Here is a 22,815-nt window from a genome sequence, read left to right as displayed (position 1 = left end):
ACTTGCCGAACACACGATGCAACAGCCAGGGCGAGAACAAGCTGCGTCGAACGTCCAGGTGGTCTCTATAACGAGTTAAATACATGTTTTTACTTAAAGACCCGCAGCTTGCCCCTGGAGGGGGACATGTCAAATAATCCCATCTCTTGCTTATCGCACTATTTGTATCGTCCTGCTTTTATAGCAGCCCTTTTAATACAACAAGACATAGCTCTTATCTTTTATTGTATTCATCTATTTTTTATACATATATGTTCAGTCATGACATTACGCAACCGTACACTTTGGTACGGCCAATACACCAGGGGCTTAGGTACCCTATAACATGGTGTGAGAAGACCGAACACTCTCCCGAGTGCGGCACCCCGAACTTATAGCATTATATGCATCGGCTCTGAATCATGTCTTGTGTCAATAGTTGGGTTTGCCCGGCTCCCATGTTTTGGTACCTTACGTTCCGCAATGTTGGCTAAGGTAGCGCTGGGAGAACTACTGCGATTGTGCCCCAGTTGAGCTGGGTTAACACCTTAGTAGAGAAAGCTAAAACTGACCTCATGATAGTGCGAGAGACCGGTCGCTGTTCGCGAGGTTTTTCGAGTCCTTAAAGACTTATGCCGCTTAGAGCGAGGAGCCGGATTTATCTGGCCAAGGCGTGGATAGCGCCCCGAACTCGGTCTTCCGAATACTAGGGGCTTCACCGAAATTTAAAATTATAGAATTCTATGGCTAAGTGAGAGTGATAAAGCATTATAAGTCCGATGGCCTAGTTCGTTGTGCTAAGCGCCTCCCTAGATGGACCCAAGAATGGGAACAAGAGCGCTCAGGTTTATCCCAAACACCCCAGCACTCGTGTAATGGGGGTAGAAGCCGACGACTTGCATCTCTCAGATTTGATAAACGGCCGCACAGAAGGCAATATTTTAAATTAACAAGCGTTGCTTAACGCACATGAACAAAGTTTTCAGCGTACAGGATAACAAATGCGAGTCTACTCAAAAATTACATCTTTGGAGCACTCATCCGCTATAAGGCGGGCATCCTTCAGGACGCCCTTATAATACATCTCGGGCGTGCGATACTCCTTGCCCGGCGGTGGCACGTCCGTCAAAAGCTTCTTCGCGTCCAGCTTGCCCCAGTGCATTTTAGCACGGGCAAGGGCCCAACGGGCACCTTTAATACAGACGGAGCGCTTGATGACTTCAATCCACGGACAGGTGTCCACCAGCCGTCGCACCAGACCGAAGTAGCTCCCAGGCATGGCCTCTCCAGGCCACAGCCGAACTATGAGGCCCTTCATGGCCTGTTCGGCCACCTTGTGGAGCTCGACCAGCTGCTTCAGCTGGTCGCTCAGGGGCACCGGATGTTCGGCCTCAGCATACTGAGACCAGAACACCTTTTCCGTCGAGCTCCCCTCCTTGGCTCGGTAGAATGCGGCAGCATCAGACACACTATGGGGCAGATTGGCGAACGCTCCTGGAGAGCTCCGAATTCGGGTAAGTAACAGATAATTTACTTTTATATTCTTGCTTTGCATAAAGAATGCCTTGCCCGCCGCTATCTTCTTCATCGCCTCGATCTCCTGGAGGGCCTTCTGGGCTTCGTCCTTAGCGGTTTTGGCACTCTCAAGAGCCAAGGCGAGCTCGTACTCTTGAGTCTTTGAGTCACGCTCCAAACTCTCGTGTTTTTCCACGAGAGCCTGGAGCTCTTGCTGCACCTCCGCCACCCGCACCTCCTGCTTCTCTCGCTCGGTGCACTCCAAGGCCGCACTATTTTCGGCCTTGGAGACCGCCTCCTTCATGGTCGCCACCTCAGTCGTGGCCCCTGCAACATTTACGTTGGTCCTGTCATTATTTGCAACCAAGTATTTCTATATACATTTACATGCGGTACTACATACCCTCCTTGTCCTCGAGCTGCTTCTTGGCACGGCCGAGCTCGTTCTCGGACCGATCGAGGCTCTCCTTCAATGCATTGACCTCTGGAGTCAGTGCGGCAGAGGTCAGCAGCGCAGCATGCATTCCCATATTGACAAATTTATGTTAGACTCCTGCGTATATCTTTTTAGATCCTCAGCTCGGCTTTTCTTTCTGAACGTCGAACCAAGCATCAGGGGCTACTGTCTATGCGGTAAACAATTTTATATGTTTCGAACACATACCTCAAAGCCTGTTAACATACTTGTACATGCTTCTGTCAGCCTGCTCTTTGCAGACTGAACCTTTTGAATCACCGCACTCATAACAGTGCGGTGTTCCTCGTCGATGGAGGCGCCGTTAAGCACCTCCTGCAAATTGTCCGGCGCCTCTGGGTGGACGGAGGTCGCCGGTGTCGTAGGCTTGCCCTTCTTATGAAGGCGCCGCCTGTCGGACTCTGGAACCGTTGATGGTTCCGGAGCAGTGTCCGGCCCGGGGCTGGACTTAGATCCCTCTGGGGCTTTACCCCCTTTGGGCCTGGAGTCTGGGAGGTCGTCTGGAGGCACCTCCAGGGCCACCTCCTCCTGGTTCGGTCCCCTTCGAGACCCCACCTCGGCGTCGTCCGCAGGGAGAGGGGAGGAGGCCGTCGGAAGTGAAGTGATGTTCACATCCGACGAATTCAGGGAGCCGCTCGACGAATCACCGAGCTAAGCTCTGGGCGGACTGCATAATTGAATTCGGCGTTAGAAATTACCGAATAATAGAGGAGCGCCGTAAGTCCTTCGGGTAACCGGACACTTACGATTTTGCCAGGGGCTTGACCCTGGATGGCCATTCCTCCCCGCCATCTTCGGCATCGGAGGCGTAGTCCGGAAGAAGGGTCTTCCCCTTCTTGGACCCTCCGGCCTCCCCAGTTGGGGTGGCCTTCCTTTTCTTTCCTCCCCCCATTGGAGGGGGAGAGGCTTCTTCTTCCTCCTCCTCGTCTTCAGAGGCGGAGGGCGCTTCGGGGTTGTCGGGCGATGAATCCGACACCACCAAGCACCAGGAGCTCTTTTGAGTCCCTGTTGCCTTCTTCTTGGCCTTCTTCTCCGGCACCACGTGAGGTGCCGGAACCATCAGCCCCGTCAATCGGGCATCCGCTGGGTCTTCCGGTAAGGGATCCGGACAGATAGCCTGCCCGGACTTCTTCAGCCAGTCCTGTCAAAGGTGGGGGAGTTTAGATCCCGCATAGAGTCAGACTATGAAAGACAAGAGTCCCGTAAAAGGTATAATAGCTCACCTATTGGCCCGACGCCACGAGCTGAATCCGCGATCTTTGGTAGCGGATGTGGGAGCCTCAGCGCCCTTGAACAGCACCTTCCAGGCATCCTCGTACGTGGTTTCGAAGAGCCCGCTCAAGGCTTGGTGCTGTGCCGGATCGAACTCCCACAATTTGAAGGCTCGTTGTTGGCATGGGAGGATTCGGTGGATAAGCATGACCTGGACTACGTTGACAAGCTTGAGATTCTTGTTCACCAGCTTTTGGACGCAGGTTTGGAGTCCGGTCAGCTCTTTTGAATCTCCCCATGTTAGGCCCGTCTCTTTCCAGGAGGTGAGCCTTGTGGGAAAGCCGGATCGGAATTCGAGGGCCGCCTCCCATTTGGGGTCATGCGGCTCGGTGATGTAGAACCACCCTATAATTGTCTCCACAAAGGAGCCCTCGAGCCATAAGATGTTGGCCATCCGGCCCACCATGGCACCTCCGCACTCCGCTTGGCGGCCGCCCACTACTTTTGGCTTGACATTAAAAGTCTTCAGCCATAAGCCGAAGTGGGGCTGGATGCAGAGGAAGGCCTCGCACACGACGATAAACGCCGAGATGTTGAGGATGAAGTTCGGGGCCAGATCGTGGAAGTCCAGGCCGTAGTAGAACATGAGCCCCCGGACGAATGGATGAAGAGGAAAGCCTAGTCAGCGGAGGAAATGGGGGAGAAAAACAACCCTCTCATGGGGCCTGGGGGTGGGGATGAGTTGCCCCACATCTGGAAGCCGGTGCGCGATGTCGTCAGACAGGTATCTGGCCTCCCTCAGCTTTTTGATTTGCCCCTCCGTGACGGAGGAGGCCATCCATCTACCCCCCGCTCCGGACATGATTGGAGAAGATTGAGGTGGGAAGTGCGGGCTTGGGCGTTGGAGCTCAAGTGCGCAGGGACAGATAGGCAAAGGAGGAAGAAGGCGTAAATGGAAAGGGTAGAATCTTATCCCCTTATATGGGCGGCCGAAACTACGAGCCCCCACTGGCCTAATAAAACTCGCTTATCCCCCAAGCGCCATGGTTAATGGCGCGGTTGGGTTACCCACGCCCGTATTGATGAGAATCCTGGAATAAGGGGACACGATCTCTGCTTCGACAAGATGTGCCAAGGAAACCACCTCGCTAAACACGCTGAGGTGGAACAGTAAAATGATTCGAATAAAGGCTTGACCATGGCATGATGTCACGCTGCGGAATACGTCAACAGATTAGATTTATGCGGAAATTATTCTCTCTACGGTGGTATGTGGAACTTATTTTTGGAGAGCCGGACACTATCCTTGTGTTCAATATCTTCTATGAAGTATTCAGAGGAGGAACCCGCCTTGCAATGCCGAAGACAATTTGCGCGCCGGACTCGTCGTCATTGAAGCCAGGTTCAGGGGCTACTGAAGGAGTCCTGGATTAGGGGGTGTCCGGATGGCCGGACTATGACCTTTGGCCGGACTCCCGGACTATGAAGATACAAGATTGAAGACTTCGTCCCATGTCCGGGTGGGGACTTTCCTTGGCGTGGAAGGAAAGCTTAGCGATACGATATGAAGATCTCCTCCCATTGTAACCGACTCTGTGTAACCCTAGCCCTCTCCAGTGGCTATATAAACCGGAGAGTTTTAGTCCATAGGACGAACAACAATCATACCATAGGCTAGATTCTAGGGTTTAGCCTCTCTGATCTCGTGGTAGATCAACTCTTGTACTACCCATATCATCAATATTAATCAAGCAGGAGTAGGGTTTTACCTCCACCGAGAGGGCCCGAACCTGGGTAAAAACATCATGTCCCTCGTCTCATGTTACCATCCGCCTAGACGCACAGTTCGGGACCCCCTACCCGAGATCCGCCGGTTTTGACACCGACAGACATGAAAACAATAATACTTCAAGCATACTAACAAAGCAATCATGTCTTCTCAAAATAACATGGCTAAACAAAGGTATCCCTACAAAATCATATAGTCTAGCTATGCTCTATCTTCATCACACAAAGTATTTAATTATGCACAACCCCGATGACAAGCCAAGCAATTGTTTCATACTTTAGTATTCTCAAACTTTTTCAACTTCCACGCAATACATGAGTGTGAGCCACGGACATAGCACTATATGTGGAATAGAATGGTGGTTATGGAGGAAAAAAGAGATAAGAAGATAGTCTCACATCAACTAGGCGTATCAACGGGCTATGGAGATGCCCATTAATAGATATCAATGTGAGTGAGTAGGGATTTCCATGCAACGGATGCACTAGAGTTATAAGTGTATGAAAGCTCAACAAAGAAACTAAGTGGGTGTGCATCCAACTTGCTTGCTCACGAAGACCTAGGGCATTTTGAGGAAGCCCATCATTGGAATATACAAGCCAACTTCTATAATGAAAAATTCCCACTAGTATATGAAAGTGACAACATAGGAGACTCTCTATCATGAAGACCATGGTGCTACTTTGAAGCACAAGTGTGGTAAAAGGATAGTAACATTGTCCCTTCTCTCTTTTTCTCTCATTTTTGTTGTGACTTTCTTTTTTTATGGCCTTTCTCTTTTTTACGGCCTTTCTCCTTTTTATGGACTTTCTCCCTTTTTATGGCCTTTCTCTTTTTTTAAGTCTGAAGTCTCATCCTGACTTGTGGGGGGGGGGGATCATAGTCTCCATCATCCTTTCCTCACTTGGGACAATGCTCTAATAATGAAGATCATCACACTTTTATTTACTTACAACTCAAGAATTACAACTCAATACTTAGAACAAAATATGACTCTATGTGGATGCCTCCGGCGGTGTACCGGGATATGCAATGAATCAAGAGTGACATGTATGAAAGAATTATGAATGGTAGCTTTGCCACGAATATGATGTCAACTACATGATCATGCAAAAGCAATATGACAATGATGATGCGTGTCATAGATAACGGAATGGTGGAAAGTTGCATGGCAATATATCTTGGAATGGCTATGGAAATGCCATAATAGGTAGGTATGGTGGCTGTTTTGAGGGAGGTATATGGTGGGTCTATGGTACCGGCGAAAGTTGCGCGGCACAAGAGAGGCTAGCAATGGTGGAAGGGTGAGAGTGTGTATAATCCATGGACTCAACATTAGTCATAAAGAAGTCATATACTTATTGCAAAAATCTATAAGTCATTGAAACAAAGTACTAGTGCATGCTCCTAGGGGGATAGATTGGTAGGAAAAGACCATCGCTCGTCCCCGACCGCCACTCATAAGGAAGACAATCAATAAATAAATTATGCTCCAACTTCATCACAAAGCGGTTCACCATACGTGCATGCTACGGGAATCACAAACTTTAGCACAAGTATTTCTCAAATTCATAATTACTCTACTAGCATGACTCTAATATCACCATCCTCATATCTCAAAAAAATTATCAAGCATCAAATTTATCATAGCATCCAACTCACTTTCTATGATAGTTTTTATTATACACAACTTGGATGCCTAGCATTCTAGGACAAATTTTATAACCATAGCAAATACCATGCTGTTCTAAAAGACTCTCAAAATAATATAAGTGAAGCATGAGAGATCAATAATTTCTACAAAATAAAACCACCGCCGTGCTCTAAAAGATATAAGTGAAGCACTAGAGCAAATGACAAACTACTCCGAAAGATATAAGTGAAGATCAATGAGTAGTCGAATAATTGTGCAACTATGTGAAGACTCTCTAACATTTGAAAATTTCATATCTTGGTATTTTATTCAAACAGCAAGCAAAACAAAACAATACAAAATGACGCTCCAAGCAAAACACATATCATGTGGTGAATAAAAATATAGCTCCAAGTAAAGTTATCGATGAACGAAGACGAAAGAGGGGATGCCATCCGGGGCATCCCCAAGCTTAGGCTCTTGGTTGTCCTTGCATATTACCTTGGGGTGCCATGGGCATCCCCAAGCTTAGGTTCTTGCCACTCCTTACTCCATAGTCCATCGAATCTTTACCCAAAACTTGAAAACTTCACAACACAAAACTCAATAGAAAACTCATAAGCTCCATTAGTATACGAAAATAAACCACCACTTAGGTACTTTTGTGAAATCATTCTAAATTCATATTGGTTTAATATATATGGTATTCCAACTTCTCTATGGTTCATACCCTTCGATACTACTCATAGATTCATCAAAATAAGCAAACAACACATAGAAAACAGAATCTGTCAAAAACAGAATAGTCTGTAGTAATCTGTATCAAACGTATACTTTTGTAACTCAAAAAATCCTACCAAGTTAGAAAAACCTTAGCAATTTGTGTACCAATCCAGATAAAAAATAATCAGATCAAAATCACGTTTCTGTGAATTATAAAAACTAATTTACTGGGCGCAAAAGTTTCTGATTTTCAGCAGGATCAACACAACTATCACCGTAAGCTATCCTAAAGGTCTTACTTGGCACTTTATTGAGTCAAAAGCTATAAAACATGATTACTACAGTAGCATAATCATGTGGACACACAAAAACAGTAAGGGTAAATATTGGGTTGTCTCCCAACTAGCATTTTTTCAATGCCTTTCTAGCTAGGCATGATGATGACAATGATGCTCACATAAAAGATAAGAATTGAAACATAACGGGAGTATCATGAAGCATATGACTAGCACATTTAAGCCTAACCCACTTCCTATGCATAGGGATTTTGTGATCAAATAACTTATGGGAACAATAATCAACTAGCATAGGAAGGCTAAACAAGCATAACTTCAAAATTTTAAGCACATAGAGAGGAAACTTGATATTATTGCAATTCCTACAAGCATATATTCCTCCCTCATAATAATTTTCAGTGGCATCATGAATGAATTCAACAATATAACCAGCACCTAAAGCATTCTTTTCATGATCTACTTGCATAGAAAATTTACTACTCTCCACATAAGCAAAATTCTTCTCATTCAGAATAGTGGGAGTATCATAAGAGACTCGAATACTATAAATTGTTTCCATATTAAAAGAGTAATGTTCAGAAAAAGGGTAATCATAATCATGACAACTTTTATAAATATAATCATCATTACTTCTTATAGCATAAGTTTTATCACAATAATCATCATAAGTAGCAACTTTGTTCTCATCATAATCAATTGAAACCTCTTCCAAAATAGTGGATTCATCACTAAATAAAGTCACGACCTCTACAAATCCACTTTCATAAATATTATAAGATTCAACACCTTCCAAAATAGTGGGATCATTAATTCCTAAAGTTGACAATCTTTCAAACCCACTTTCATCAATATAACCATCGTAAACAGGAGGCATGCTATCATCATAATAGATTTTCTCATCGAAACTTAGGAGGCTAAAAATATCATCTTCATTAAACGTAGCATCCCCAAGCTTGGGACAAACATTAATTGCATCAAATATATTCTCAAACATGTCATTCTCATCAAACATAGCATCCCCAAGCTTGGGCCTTTTCATATCATAAGCATAATCACTCTCATCATTAATAGTATGGATAGCACCAATAGTATAGCAATTATCATCATCACAATGAGTAATAGGAGCAACATCATTTGAGAGGGATACCTTTTTACCTTTGCTTCTCCGTATTTTCTTTTTCTTCTTCACATCATGTGTGGGTTTAATCCTCTTTTTTGAGATCTTTATTAATGAGATTGGTTGAATAGAAAGCTCCTCCTTGTTACCTGATTCATCATAAGAAATAATAGGAGGATATTGGGAAGTATCTTCCCTTTCATTAGTATTCTCTTCATCTTCTATTTGCTTTATTTTCTTTATGTAATTGGCAATGTAAGGATTTTCAATGCAATTCATCGCACAATACATATAAATTTCCTCTAGATCAATATCAAGAAATTTCTGAAGGTTAAATTCTGGAATATGCTTAGTTAAACATTTCATTTCTTCATAACCCAAAAGCAAACTAAGTTCATTATGATGCGCAAGGGAAATCAAGTCATCACAATTTTTGGACACGATTCGATCATCAAACAATTTGCATCGGAGATTTAAATGACCATGTTCATTTCAAAGTTCACAAGTACGGTAAAGATATTTTAAATTTTCAAAACTCATATCTAGCCTTTCTTGCAACCATTTAGTTTCTAAATACTTATGCCTCTTCCAAAATCTATCTTCTCTATTTGGTGTGTACTTGCAAACCCAATGCACTCCACAAAAATTGACATGCTTATAGGAGACATTTTCATCATGACTAGTGCAATCATCATTAGTCCTATGGATATTCAAAGAGTTCATACTAACAATATTGCAATCATGCTCATCATTCAAAGATTTAGTACCAAACATTTTATAGACTTCTTCTTCTAGCACTTGAGCACAATTTTCCTTTCCATCATTCTCACGAAAGATATTAAAAAGATGAAGCGTATGAGGCAAACTCAATTCCATTTTTTTGTAGTTTTCTTTTATAGAAACAAGAAACAAAAAGATTCGATTTCAAGATCTAAAGATATACCTTCAAGCACTCACCTCCCCGGCAACGGCGCCAGAAAAGAGCTTGATGTCTACTACGCAACCTTCTCCTTGTAGACGTTGTTGGGCCTCCAAGTGCAGAGGTTTGTAGGACAGTAGAAAATTTCCCTCAAGTGGATGACCTAAGGTTTATCAATCCGTGGGAGGCGTAGGATGAATATGGTCTCTCTCAAACAACCCTGCAACCAAATAACAAAGAGTCTCTTGTGTCCCCAACACACCCAATACAATGGTAAATTGTATAGGTGCACTAGTTCGGCGAAGAGATGGTGATACAAGTGCAATATGGATGGTAGATATAGGTTTTTGTAATCTGAAATATAACAACAGCAAGGTAACTAATGATAAAAGTGAGCGAAAATGGTATTGCAATGCTAGGAAACAAGGCCTAAGGTTCATACTTTCACTAGTGCAAGTTCTCTCAATAATAATAACATAACTAGATCATATAACTATCCCTCAACATGCAACAAAGAGTCACTCCAAAGTCACTAATAGCGGAGAACAAACGAAGAGATTATTGTAGGGTACGAAACCACCTCAAAGTTATCCTTTCTATTCAATCTATTCAAGAGTCCATAGTAAAATAACCTGAAGCTATTATTTCCATTCGATCTATCATAGAGTTCGTACTAGAATAACACCTTAAGACGCAAATCAACCAAAACCCTAATGTCACCTAGATACTCCAATGTCACCTCAAGTATCCGTGGGTATGATTATACGATATGCATCACACAATCTCAGATTCATCTATTCAACCAACACAAAGAACTTCAAAGAGTGCCCCAAAGTTTCTACCGGAGAGTCAAGACGAAAACGTGTGCCAACCCCTATGCATAAGTTCATTGAACCCACAAGTTGATCACCAAAACATACATCAAATAGATCACGTGAATATCCCATTGTCACCATAGATAAGCACGGCAAGACATACATCAAGTGTTCTCAAATCCTTAAAGACTCAATCCGAAAAGACAACTTCAAGGGGAAAACTCAATTCATCACAAGAGAGTAGAGGGGGAGAAACATCATAAGATCCGTACATCAAGATCGTATCACCTCAAGAACATGAGAGAGATAGAGAGATCAAACACATAGCTACAGGTACATACCCTTAGCCCCGAGGGTGAACTACTCCCTCCTCGTCCTGGAGAGCACCGGGATGATGAAGCTGGCCACCGGTGAGGGATTCCCCCTCCGACAGGGTGTCGGAACAGGGTCCCGATTGGTTTTTGGTGGCTACAGAGGCTTGCGGCAACGGAACTCCCGATCTATTGTGCTCCTCGATGTTTTTAGGGTATATGGACATATATAGGCGAAAGAAGTCGGTCAGGGGATCCACGAGGGGCCCATGAGGGTGGGGGCGCGCCTAGGGGGGTCGGGAGCGCCTCCCAACCTTGTGGCTTCCTCGTTGCTTCTCTAACGTATACTCCAAGTCTCCTGGATTGCTTCCGTTCCAACAATAACTTTCCTGAAGGTTTCATTCCGTTTGGACTCAGTTTGATATTCCTTTTCTTCGAAACACTGAAATAGGCAAGAAAACAGCAATTTGGGTTGGGCCTCCGGTTAGTAGGTTAGTCCCAAAAATAATATAAAAGTGTATAGTAAAGCCCATAAACATCCAAAACGGGTAATATAATAGCATGGAGCAATCAAAAATTATAGATACATTGGAGACGTATCAGCGCTCCGCCGGAGGGGGAATCGATCATGGATGGCTTCTACATCAACACCATAGCCTCTCCGATGAGTTGTGAGTAGTTTACCACATACCTTCGGGTCCATAGTTATTAGCTAGATGGCTTCTTCTCTCTCTTTGAATCTCAATACAATGTTCTCCTCGATCTTCTTGGATATCTATTCGATGTAACTCTTTTTGCGATGTGTTTGTCGGGATCCGATGAATCTCAATACAATATTTGAATCTCCTCTGAATTCTTTTATGTATGATTGGTTATCTTTGCGAGTCTCTTTGGATTATCAGTTTGGTTTGGCCTACTAGATTGATCTTTCTTGTAATGGGAGAACTGCTTAGCTTTGGGTTCAATCTTGTGGTGTCCTTTCCTAGTGACAGCAGGGGCAGCAAGGCACGTATTGTATTGTTGCCATCGAGGATAAAAAGATGGGTTTTATATCATATTGCTTGAGTTTATCCCTCTACATCATGTCATCTTCCCTAATGCGTTACTCAGTTCTTATGAACTTAATACTCTAGATGCATGCTGGATAGAGGTCGATGTGTGGAGTAATAGTAGTAGATGCAGAATTGTCTCGATCTACTTGTCGCGGACATGATGCCTATATACATGATCATGCCTAGATATTCTCATAACTATGCACTTTTCTATCAATTGCTCAATAGTAATTTGTTCACCCACCGTAATACTTATGCTATCTTGAGAGAAGCCACTGGTGAAACCTATGGCCCCCGGGTCTATTTTCTATCATATAAGTTTCCGATCTAATTTATTTTGCAATCTTTACTTTCCAATCTATATCATAAAAATACCAAAAATATTTATCTTATTACTATCTCTATCAGATCTCACTCTTGCAAGTGGTCGTAAAGGGATTGACAACCCCTTTATCATGTTGGTTGCGAGGTTCTTGTTTGTTTGTGTAGGTACGAGGGACTTGCATGTAGCCTCCTACTGGATTGATACCTTGGTTCTCAGAAACTGAGGGAAATACTTGCGCTACTTTGCTGCATCACCCTTTCCTCTTCAAGGGAAAACCAAGACAGTGCTCAATAGGTAGCATGGTACTTTGAGAAACACATGCTCCTTAGTCAGCATGCCAACACGAAAGGGAGGAAGAAGAACATAACTTGGTTGAACGAAGTTAATGTCAACAATAGGTTCACGTGGCGCTCGAAAAATAGGTTCACGTGGCACTCGATAGAGCATTAAATATTTGATTAACATGCGGCTCACTAATGTGAACACGAAAGATGGGGCTAAGAAAGTCAAATAGTAAATAAGAAAACAAATATAAATAGGTAGTGGATTTATTATAGGAAAAGGAAAGTGGCACGAAAAGTCATTCCCGGGATACCACACGGATCATGGTGGCAGGGGCTATGTCAGAAAGTAGAGGAGCAGGCGGATGTTTTGTCTTTGCCGCCAACAGAAGATGGTTGACTACTTCCTTGGTTCGATTCCATGCAGCACACAATTTATTTTTCCTTTAGTAATTCCCAAATTGTCATGGAGGGTGCACGTCCCTTCCTTCTATGATCCATGTTTCATTCTAATTTTTTTGTACCGCCTCCAAAGCATTTTATTCATTAATAGGTGTGTACATATCCGACTGCATAGCAATAATCAGATAGTCAAGGCTTACATCAAAAGAAATAGAAAGTAAAAAGGTCTAGTGCCTCCTTGGAACACGTATGAGCAGCTCCATTGGTACTCCTCCTACCAAATTGAAATTTAAAACTGAAACCACGTTCGACAGCCAAAAGCATAGCATCCCGGCACGCCAACAATTCAATCAGAAAGGTGTTCGATACAACCTCATATTTACTGCACCTCCCAACGATGAAAATACCAGAATGATCTCTAACAACTGCAGCCACTCCAGACACCTCTGCACCATGCTGACCACACCATCAGAGTCAATTTGGAACTACCAATTCTCAGGTGGTTTCCATCTCTCAACAGGTCCTATAATCCCTTGTTGCCCCTGGTCTGGGATGTTCAGAGCAGCAAGATGTTCAACTACTAATTGCATCAATTTTAGGGGCTCAAACTTGACTTCCTCATGTGTGTATTTATTTCTACTGCTCCAAATTTCCCACATTACTGAAACCACAACAGCACTCATCTTCTTGCTGATAAAAGACAGGTCTAAAATATATCTCAACCAAGTTACAGGTTGTAGCTTTGGGACCTTAAGGTCAAAATATTCATTGGCTGTGTCCCAAAATAATCCTGCATTGTCACATGTGATAAGAGCACGCAACTTCCATAGAAGTTTCCAAATATGAGAACCATTTGCAGGGCTACCAGACACATTGCTGCTCATTGTCTTTTCATCCTTTCAAAAGCATGCCCAGATATCCACATAATCAATTCTCTCGGCCGGTCTGGCACAAAAAGGGGCGCAATATATTTCTAATGTACATCCCCCATCACCAATCCTTCTCGGATTGGGCCTTCTTTCAATGCATCTATATCCCTCTCCTGAAATCCATCCTTTCCTTTTAATTTGTAGTGTGCACTTTCCCTGTCTTGAAATCCATCGTTCCTCTAATTGACATCCCTCAATCCCCCCTATTTAATTCCTTTTAAATCCATCCTTCCTTTTATCCATTCTTCCTTCCTCTAATTGACGGCCCTCAATCTCCCCCGTTTAATCCAGCCCTCCTTTTATTCGTTCTTCCTTTAAATCCCTCTGAAATCCATCCTTCCTCAGATCGAAGACCCTCAATCCGTCGTTTAATTGTTCATGCAACATCTCATCACTTTACTTTAGGCGTCTTGATGATATTCCAGCGAACTTGCTAACTATATAAACTTGTAGGAGTAGCTTTAAAACGCCAATGTGGGACTACTTTACATGAATCAATGTTGCCTGGTTGGTTGCTGCTCCTATGGACAGACGGTAGGTCAGGAGTTAGGAGTTCGATGTACACCAGGCACTAAATATTTGTAGCCCAATGTACCTTTTTTCTCAAGTGGCTCGTGGCCCACAAAAGGCCTAGTAGTCCGTCCAATAGGCCCAACCAATGGATGAAAATTATGGGAGCGAGGTGGACGGACCCCAAAATAGTACCACCTCATTTATAATACGATTTTGTCTATACCAATCGTAAAAACATATTATGACATGATAAGAAAGCGTATTATGACGGTGAACCCATGGAGTAAATCCGTGCTTTATTATTAACTAGTGAAAGTATGCACCCTAGGCCTAATTTTCCATCATTGCAATACCGTTTGTGCTCCGTTTACTATTTACTACCTTGCTGTTTTTTATTGTTCACATTACAAAACACTACTAGGGAAAACCCTAGTAGTAGCGCGGGCTTTGAGGCTAGCAGCAGCGTGGGGGGCCGCGCTACTAATAAGGCGCTACAGCTAACTCATAGTAGTAGTGCGGCCCTAACACGCGCTACTACTGTTGACGATATCAACAGCGCTTTTCAGGAACGCGCTACTATTAACTAGCTGTAGCGATTTCGCCATCCCTCGCTACTGCTATATCTTCCACCATTTTCCCACTACCCTTTCCCTTTCAGTTTCCCTTTCAAATACTAGATACTAGGTACTGCTAGTAGATATCAAATTCATAAACCATTACTAGGTAGTACTCCCTTCGTTCCAAATTACTCGTCGTGGTTTTAGTTCAAACCATGACGAGTAATTTGGAACGAAGGGAGTACTAAATAACAATTTCATGCATAGTCAACATGCATCCTCAAGCAATACAAGGTCATATCAACGGCCATCATCATATGTAGTTCTAGATGATATTGACGACGATCATCATATGTAGTTCTAGATGATATAGCCACACACACACATATGTAGTTCTAGATGATATAGCCACACACACACATATGTAGTTCTAGATGATATCAAAGACAATCATCATCCTCAAGCCTGGGCGGTTGGTCTTCCTGATAGTAATTAGGATGGCCTGTCCAACACGAAGATTCTTGCCATCGAGGAATTTCTTCCACCCAACCGAGTTTAAGTGTGTGCGACCGTCCGTGTCCACGCGATAAGTACAGGTTGTGACGGAGCCCCTTGTAGTAAGGCATAGTCCAGCTGAGCCTTCTTCATTAGGCTCGATACCATAACTCACAGATATGCTCTTTGCCAATTTCTGAATAAGAAAACATATCAATTAATAAATAGCCTCGCAAATAAGTACATATGGATTATCTACACTATTAATAGTTTCCTTAGATTCTACACTAATAAGCATGTGATCGAACTCTACACTAAAACTCTACACTAAGTAATTCATTGGATAATTTGCATTTGTAAGTATATAACATACCATATCATGTCGATCAACCATGGTATTTGTCAAGCGGGTCACGAATGGCACCCCGACAAAGTCAGCACGTGGCGGAATTATGTCCCACAGGTTGGACACCTCCTCCTCACTCGGCCTTGTTCTTTGAGCTACGATGGCTTCATGAAGTGGGTCCTCATCATCTTCATCGAGTGGGTCCTCATTATCTTCATCATCTTCATCATCTTCATCATCTTCGTCATCTTCATCATCTTCCACCAGGTTGAGATAAATGACAGCTAGCTTGGGTCTTTCTACTCGGAAGGAGAAGATGATCAACTCACCACTAGTAAGACGCATGCGAGCGACGAAACGGGCCCATCCATCTCCTCCAATCTGTGACATATTCGTCCTTTCTCGACCTCCATAGTGTACGTCCCCCCAGGAGCCTCAAATGTCACAGTGTCTCCTGTCAGCTTGTTGAATTTCAACCTCACATTGCATGGGACGATCTGTGTAAAATAAGCAAAATGACATAATGCAGTAATGCCAACACTAAAATAAAATAGTGATTACATTTCATATAATTTCTTACCGCCGCATGACGAAAACTCGGCTGGAAGTAGATGCCGAACAGCTTGCCAGTTGCAAGGCTGCTGGCGCATCTTGACTTGCACAGTCGACATAGTGGTGGTGGTGGTGGCGCCATTTTTCCTAAAGCAATATGAGCAAAGGATTAACGATCAACTAAATCAAAATGTTCTAAGTGAACTAAATCAACTAGCCTACTAAATCAACTAAATCAAAATGTTCTAAATCAACTAAATCAACTAGCCTACTAAATCAACTAAATCAAAATGTTCTAAGTCAACTAAATCAACTAGCCTACTAAATCAACTAAATCATATCAACTAAATCAAAATGTTGCATATGAACTAGCCTACTAAATGAACTAAATCAAAATGTTCTAAGTCAACTAAATCAACTAGCCTACTAAATCAACTAAATGAACTAGCCTACTAAATCAACTAAATCAAAATGTTCTAAATCAACTAAATGAACTAGCCTACTAAATCAACTAAATCAAAATGTTGTAAGTCAACTAAATCAACTAAATGAACTAGCCTACTAAATCAACTAAATCAAAATGTTCTAAGTCAACTAAATCAACTAGCCTACTAAATCAACTAAATTATATCAACTAAATCAAAATGTTGCATATGAGCAAGAGGGAGAAGGAGGGGCGACTCGAGGAGGGAGAAGAGAGTAGGATGGAGGAGGAAGGCGGAGCGAGTAGGGGCCGGCCGGCGCGGCTAGTTGAGGGAGGACGGAGGAGGAAGGCGGAGCAAGGAGGGGCCGGCCGGCGCGGCCAGTTGAGGGAGGACGGAGGAGGAAGGCGGAGCGAGGAGGGGCCGGCCAGCGGCGAGTGGAGAGGGAGGACGGAGGAGAAGCCCGGTACCGAGTCCAGCAAGGAGGAGGAGGTGACGGCGCGCGGCGCAGACGGAGGAGGGGCGACGGGGGTGGACCGGCGCGCGGCGCAGACGGAGGATTGAGTGTGTGACTGTGTGAGTGATGTGTGTGGATCGGAGGAGATGGGGGTGGGAGATGAATGGCTTAGTAGTAGCGCGCTGTTGGAAAACACGCTGCTGCTAAGCTATCTAGCAGCAGCGCCTTTCACAATAAAGCACTACTGCTACGTGTCAGCATGTAAAAATAGACTTTGTTCAATATATCAAAAATACATTGATCATCAACGATCTTTTTGTGTACAATCTGATTTGTCAATATGAGTCCTCACCGGTTTAGGAACAGGTGAAGACTCATATTGCAGCCACAAATTCTACACATAGAGTTCAATGAAGACCAAGTGCTTGTCAAAGTTTGAGAAGTAACATATTTAAGGTGGTAGAAACTCTCTTCACGGAGCGAGGTGGGACAAAATTTTAGTAGGAAACTTAGCAGTAGCGCGTATCTGAGAAATGCGCTGCTACTATGCTACGTAGCAGTAGTGCGCGTCGCTATAACGCGTTGCTGCTATAACTGGCCCCGCAGCGGCCTCGTGGTAATTATAGCAGCAGCGCGTCTTTGAGCGGGCGCGCTACTGCTAGATTTGTTTCAGCAGCGAGTTTCATCCGGGCACGCTACTGCTAATTAGCAGCAGCGATTTTTTTGAAGCGCGCTGCTGATAGGATTCTGTGTATAGGCTTTTCCCTAGTAGTGAAAACTCATATCTACTATCCATACTACACTTTTGTCACAATCTCTTCGCTGAACTAGTGCACCTATACAATTTTCCATTGTATTAGGTGTGTTGGGGACACAAGAGATTTCTTGTATTTGGTTGCAGGGTCGTTTGAGAGAGATCATCTTCATCCTACACCTCTCACGGATTGATAAACCTTAGGCCATCCACTTGAGGGAAAATTGCTACTGTCCTACAAAACTCTGCGCTTGGAGGCCCTACACGTGTCTACAAGAATAAAGTTGCGTAGTAGACATCACGGAGCTCCGACTCCGGTGATTGGAACATCGTGGTAGACACCAGAGATGAAGCAAAGGATATCAATGGGGAACCCTAGGCGTCGTGCTTGAGCGATTCACCAGGGTAGACGGCCTGGAACCTGCGGCGACAATCCTCTATGTTGTAGTCGAAATTGTCCCCATCCACCTCCACCACACTACAAGAAATATGTCAACTTGTGACCTTGACTATTGGTCACTGAAAGGTCATTGTTTTTCATTTGCGACCTTTTTGTGACAAAAAACAGAAGGTCAAAAGTTGGTGGCCGTAAACTGAAATTAACGACCTTCTCTGTGACCTTTTGTTTTTGTCACTGGCTGTCTGCCCAGGCCACGTTGGATCCGACGTGGCAAAATTACGACCAATTCAAAAGGTCACTGACAAGATTCAGCCCGGTCCGATTAGGTGTTTTAGATGGGCCGAGCCCAACAATTTAGCCCATTTATTGTTTTTTCATGTGATTTTTGGTCGGCTACATGGGCCACACCCAACAATTTGGCCTTTTAATTTTCTAGGCCATGGCCCTTTTGCAAACCATTTCATTAGGCCTTTTACAATGTTTCAGTCCACTATTATTTAGGTTGTAGCCTTTTTAGAGCCCATATATTATTTGGTCCGGTAGAACATTTGGTCTTTTTATTATTCATTGATTTCCAGTTTACACATTTGAACAGCAAACACTCGATAATTCTCTCAATTAAATGATTAAATTCAGAAATCATTCATTCAAATACACACAACAGCACATACTAGCGCGCTCCAGCCCAGGGGCGACATGTGGGAGCTAGAGAAGTCAATGGAGTATCTGGTCAGCCTCTGGTACCTGGCCACAAGTCACATAAAAAATGTTCAAAAATCAGTTGAACATAATTGACTACAAAAGAAATCAGAATTGAACAGAATTGTCATGCTTACCTACTTTCAGGAAAGTTAATACATATTTCCATGCTTGTCTACCAAAGAAATTGTATCAACTTAACACTTAGTCACGCATAAGTATTTCACATCAAAAACATACAGCAGTGCAGACTCGAAATTGTATCAACTTAACACTTAGTCATGTGTAAGCGTTTCACATCAAAAACATACAAAATTTGGAGTAGGAAACTGAATCTCTAAATACTCTAGTAGAAAATACTGCTAACACTAATAGGCCAGTAGAACATACTGTATTTTTGGAGTTTTAACAAATATTCAGTAATTTATGGAGTACAGCAGCAGCAACATCACATTAAGAAAGTGAGCTAAATCATCACATTTTCAACTCATTACTGAATCTTCTCAGTGAATCAACTAGTACTACAAACAAATTCAGTGAATTAAGCTACTCCATTTTTAAGTACTGCTCGAGTGCTCAAACATGCAGAGATACAAGTACTACAGGTTTCTCGAAGGCGTAGAATCGACCTAGCATGTCACAAGAAACATATTAGTACATTTTGTTGGTGAGGCAAGGAGACAGATAGCACTATGTACCGCATCAAGAGAATTACGCCCAGCTCACTTCATTTGGAGTTAATAAACTCGATAAACTGTCACCGGCAGTAAGCCACCACTACTACAAGTACTATTGTAGTAGTAGAGGAAGAAGAATATAGTACAGTACTACTACACATGTGTGCTAACTAGTAAGTAATAAGATACACACAAGTAACTAGGTGTAGTAGTAGAAGGGGCCTAGATAGTACCCAAGACACATACTGCTAGTAAATTGTTGTTATGGGTGAGACAAGAGAGCAGGTGGTACTCTGTGGTGCTGCTAGGAAGGGAATTATGGCCACTCGGAATAAATTAACAGTGAGTAGTCCATGGAGTGTCACCAGCAGCAAGATAGCACTACTCTTCTAGTACTCCAGCAAGAAGAATAAAGTACTCCCTCCATTCCAAATTACTCGTCGTGGTTTTAGTTCAAATTTGGAACGGAGGGAGTATATAATACACTAAAACCACGACGAGTAATTTGGAACGGAGGGAGTATATAATCCACAAGCAAGGCAAACTTGGTGCTAATAGAATACATGACCAGTAATTAACAAAGAGAGCAGAGCAGAGCAGAGCAGAGCAAAAGGATCTGCTCTGCTTTGGTGCCTTGGTAACAATAATTAACAGAGGATGAATGTGCAAAGAGGAAGAGAATAGTGGTTACTTACATAGGTAGGCGACTCGTGGGTCGCTGGCCTCGGCCTCGTTGGCGACACGGAAGATGGGGGCGATCTCGACAAGCAAGGAGGGGACCACCTCACTGTTTAAGATGGCTCAGAAATATCAATGTTAACACTTTAACAGAAATATTATCCTGTCAGTTGTATTTATTCTAAAGGTGCGGCAGGTCCTAACCCTATCATAGGCATACGCGCAAACAGGTGCATGACAGTGTTAAGTTTTATACAAGGATGTGGCATATTGAAACTGAAAGTCCAGTTAAAAGTCGTTAGGAGCAAAAATAATGAAATGTTTAGTCCCAGGTTTGTGAACTACACAGAAATTATTTTAAACTTGTAATATGGAGGCTGAGTTAGTACGCAGACTGTCTGTAAGCTATAACATGGCCCATCCAAGCACAGCCTAATCCGTCAGCTACAAAGAGCATGAAACAAAGACAAAATACCATACTTAATTGGAGCTTTATGTTTTCTGTTCTTACACAGGCCGCTAATAAATAAAGAGTCAAAAAAGCGTCTAAATGGAATCGAGGCTCTGTTTCAGGTAGCAAAGTGGCAAGCAATCTATATGTGCAGCACCAATACTAGGCTTCACTCTGCTCATCGTCATATACCAAATAATAAATAGTGGACATGGAAATGGCGCTGGCGCTGGCACACTAGGTAGGCAAGCATCAGTTCAATGGTGTTGCCAGTTCAATGGTAGATATTAGGACATGTTATAATAATAATAGTTCAAATAAGCTGGAACCAGGGTTAATTCCAGTTCAGCATCGACCATGTCAGCAGCCACAACAAACAGAGACCATGCAAGCTTGACCTGGGTATCTCTCCTCTGAATATGCGAATCTGTACACAGCAAGGTCACAAAAGAAACAAAGTTAATTGAACATTCTGAACATCCAGTAAAACGAAATAATTCAAGACAAGTTTTACTCATAGATGGGATCATATTTTTATCTGATTTGTTCACTGAGTCTTTGCATAGGGATAAGTTAGGGAAGCTAGTGTAAGCATTAGACTCTAGCAGTATTGAAACAGTTCCAGTAAATAAAAAACTGCTGCCAGTTTTCAGAATAGATGCTCACATGAATCATTGGTTAATCTTGAATGAACCTTCAGCTCAGAGAAGTCCAAAGACATTGTGCACCACCATGGCACCATCGACAGCAACAACTTGTAGCTATGATTTTAGAATAGATGCTCCAGGTCCTTATAGTATAGATCCTGTTAATAAATTTCACAAGGGAGCGTAATTTTAAATTTTGACAAACAGTTTAACAAGTTTATTAAAATGCTGCATCACATGGATAAATAACATACATATAATGTTGCATCACATGGATAAATAGCATACAGATAAATAGCATATATATGGTATAGCATACAAAGACGATTCTAATTTCTCACACTTCCATTATCTTCTCAGATAATGTGTTCCTCGATTTCTAAATCAGCAGGTACTCTTTAATCATAATAATATGATTGCAAAAGATGGAACATTGATTCATAGAAAAAGAACAGAAAACATCGAAAAATTGCAACAAAACACCTGAAGAACGATAGCTAGCTCAATGAAGGGACCTGACAATCCAGGCATAATCAAGAGGGATTTCGTGAAAACTGACTACGCTACAGCATTGTCTAGAACACACCATCAAAAGCAAATGGAGTATCGGGGTACTTTACTCTCTGATGATGGTAGACATGGAGGAGAAATGTAAAAAAAATCAGTAAACATACTAGTGCTCTGCACAGTGTTGCTCCATAGCTCAACTGAACTTCAGAAACAGTAAGACAAAAAAGTATAGTTCGTGACTTGAGAGGCCAGGATTCAGGGTAAAAATGACTCACCCAAGAGACCAGAGTCTCGTCGACCTCGTCGGGCTCGTCGGAGAGGACCAGTCTCTTGCCGGTGATGATCACCAAAAGCATGAGGCCAAAGGAGAAGACGTTGGACCAGTTATGCAGTGCAACAGTGCATCGTCAATCAGTCATACAAGTTCACATCAAAATCAATAGAGACATCCAACGACTTACAGTCCTCGTGCAGGTATGTCAGGCCCTTGGCTCCCGGTCCACTAGCATCGGCCACCTGCGCTCCCAGTCCACTAGCGTCGGCCCGTCGCTGCCGTGGTGCAGCCGATCTCCATCTCGTCGATTGACGTAAGCGACGCTAAAGTTTCCCTCCATCTTATCGATCTCCCGGTCCTTGCGGTCCTCGACCTCCTGGGGCGCGGGGATGAGGTTGACGTAGCCCATCTCCGAGGTGTAGCAGAGGACGTGGCCGATGGAGAAGGCGCGTCCCGTGCGGCGACGCTGGACTGGGCGACGTAGTAGAAACCCGTGGCGCAGCCGCGAAGGCAGACGAGGCCGCACGATGAGGCGTGGATCCAGCTCGATGACGGTGTGGATCCAAAAGGCCCGCTGTGGTGGTGGCGGATCTGGCCACCGCCGGACCTT

General features: G+C 43.4%; 1 long non-coding RNA gene across 4 annotated transcripts; it reads right to left on the bottom strand.

Annotated features, from left to right (window-relative positions):
- Positions 1–16,347: 16,347 nt before the first annotated feature.
- On the bottom strand, positions 16,348–22,809 carry LOC119296287. 4 transcript variants are annotated; one of them, XR_005145067.1, is made up of 5 exons: positions 22,207–22,809; positions 21,441–21,579; positions 20,341–21,201; positions 18,941–19,013; positions 16,348–16,383 (listed from the first exon to the last, which is right to left on the bottom strand). It is a non-coding gene; the product is annotated as an uncharacterized LOC119296287 (long non-coding RNA). The 4 variants fall into 4 exon arrangements; XR_005145065.1 differs by having other exon boundaries at positions 18,941–21,201; XR_005145066.1 differs by lacking the exon at positions 16,348–16,383 and having other exon boundaries at positions 18,940–19,013.
- Between the last annotated feature and the right edge of the window lie 6 nt (positions 22,810–22,815).

This window comes from Triticum dicoccoides, chromosome 4B, assembly GCF_002162155.2.
Source record: "Triticum dicoccoides isolate Atlit2015 ecotype Zavitan chromosome 4B, WEW_v2.0, whole genome shotgun sequence".
Taxonomy (NCBI): Eukaryota; Viridiplantae; Streptophyta; class Magnoliopsida; order Poales; family Poaceae; genus Triticum; species Triticum dicoccoides.
Note: the sequence above shows the minus strand (reverse complement) of the source record. Positions and strands in the feature narration are given on the sequence as shown.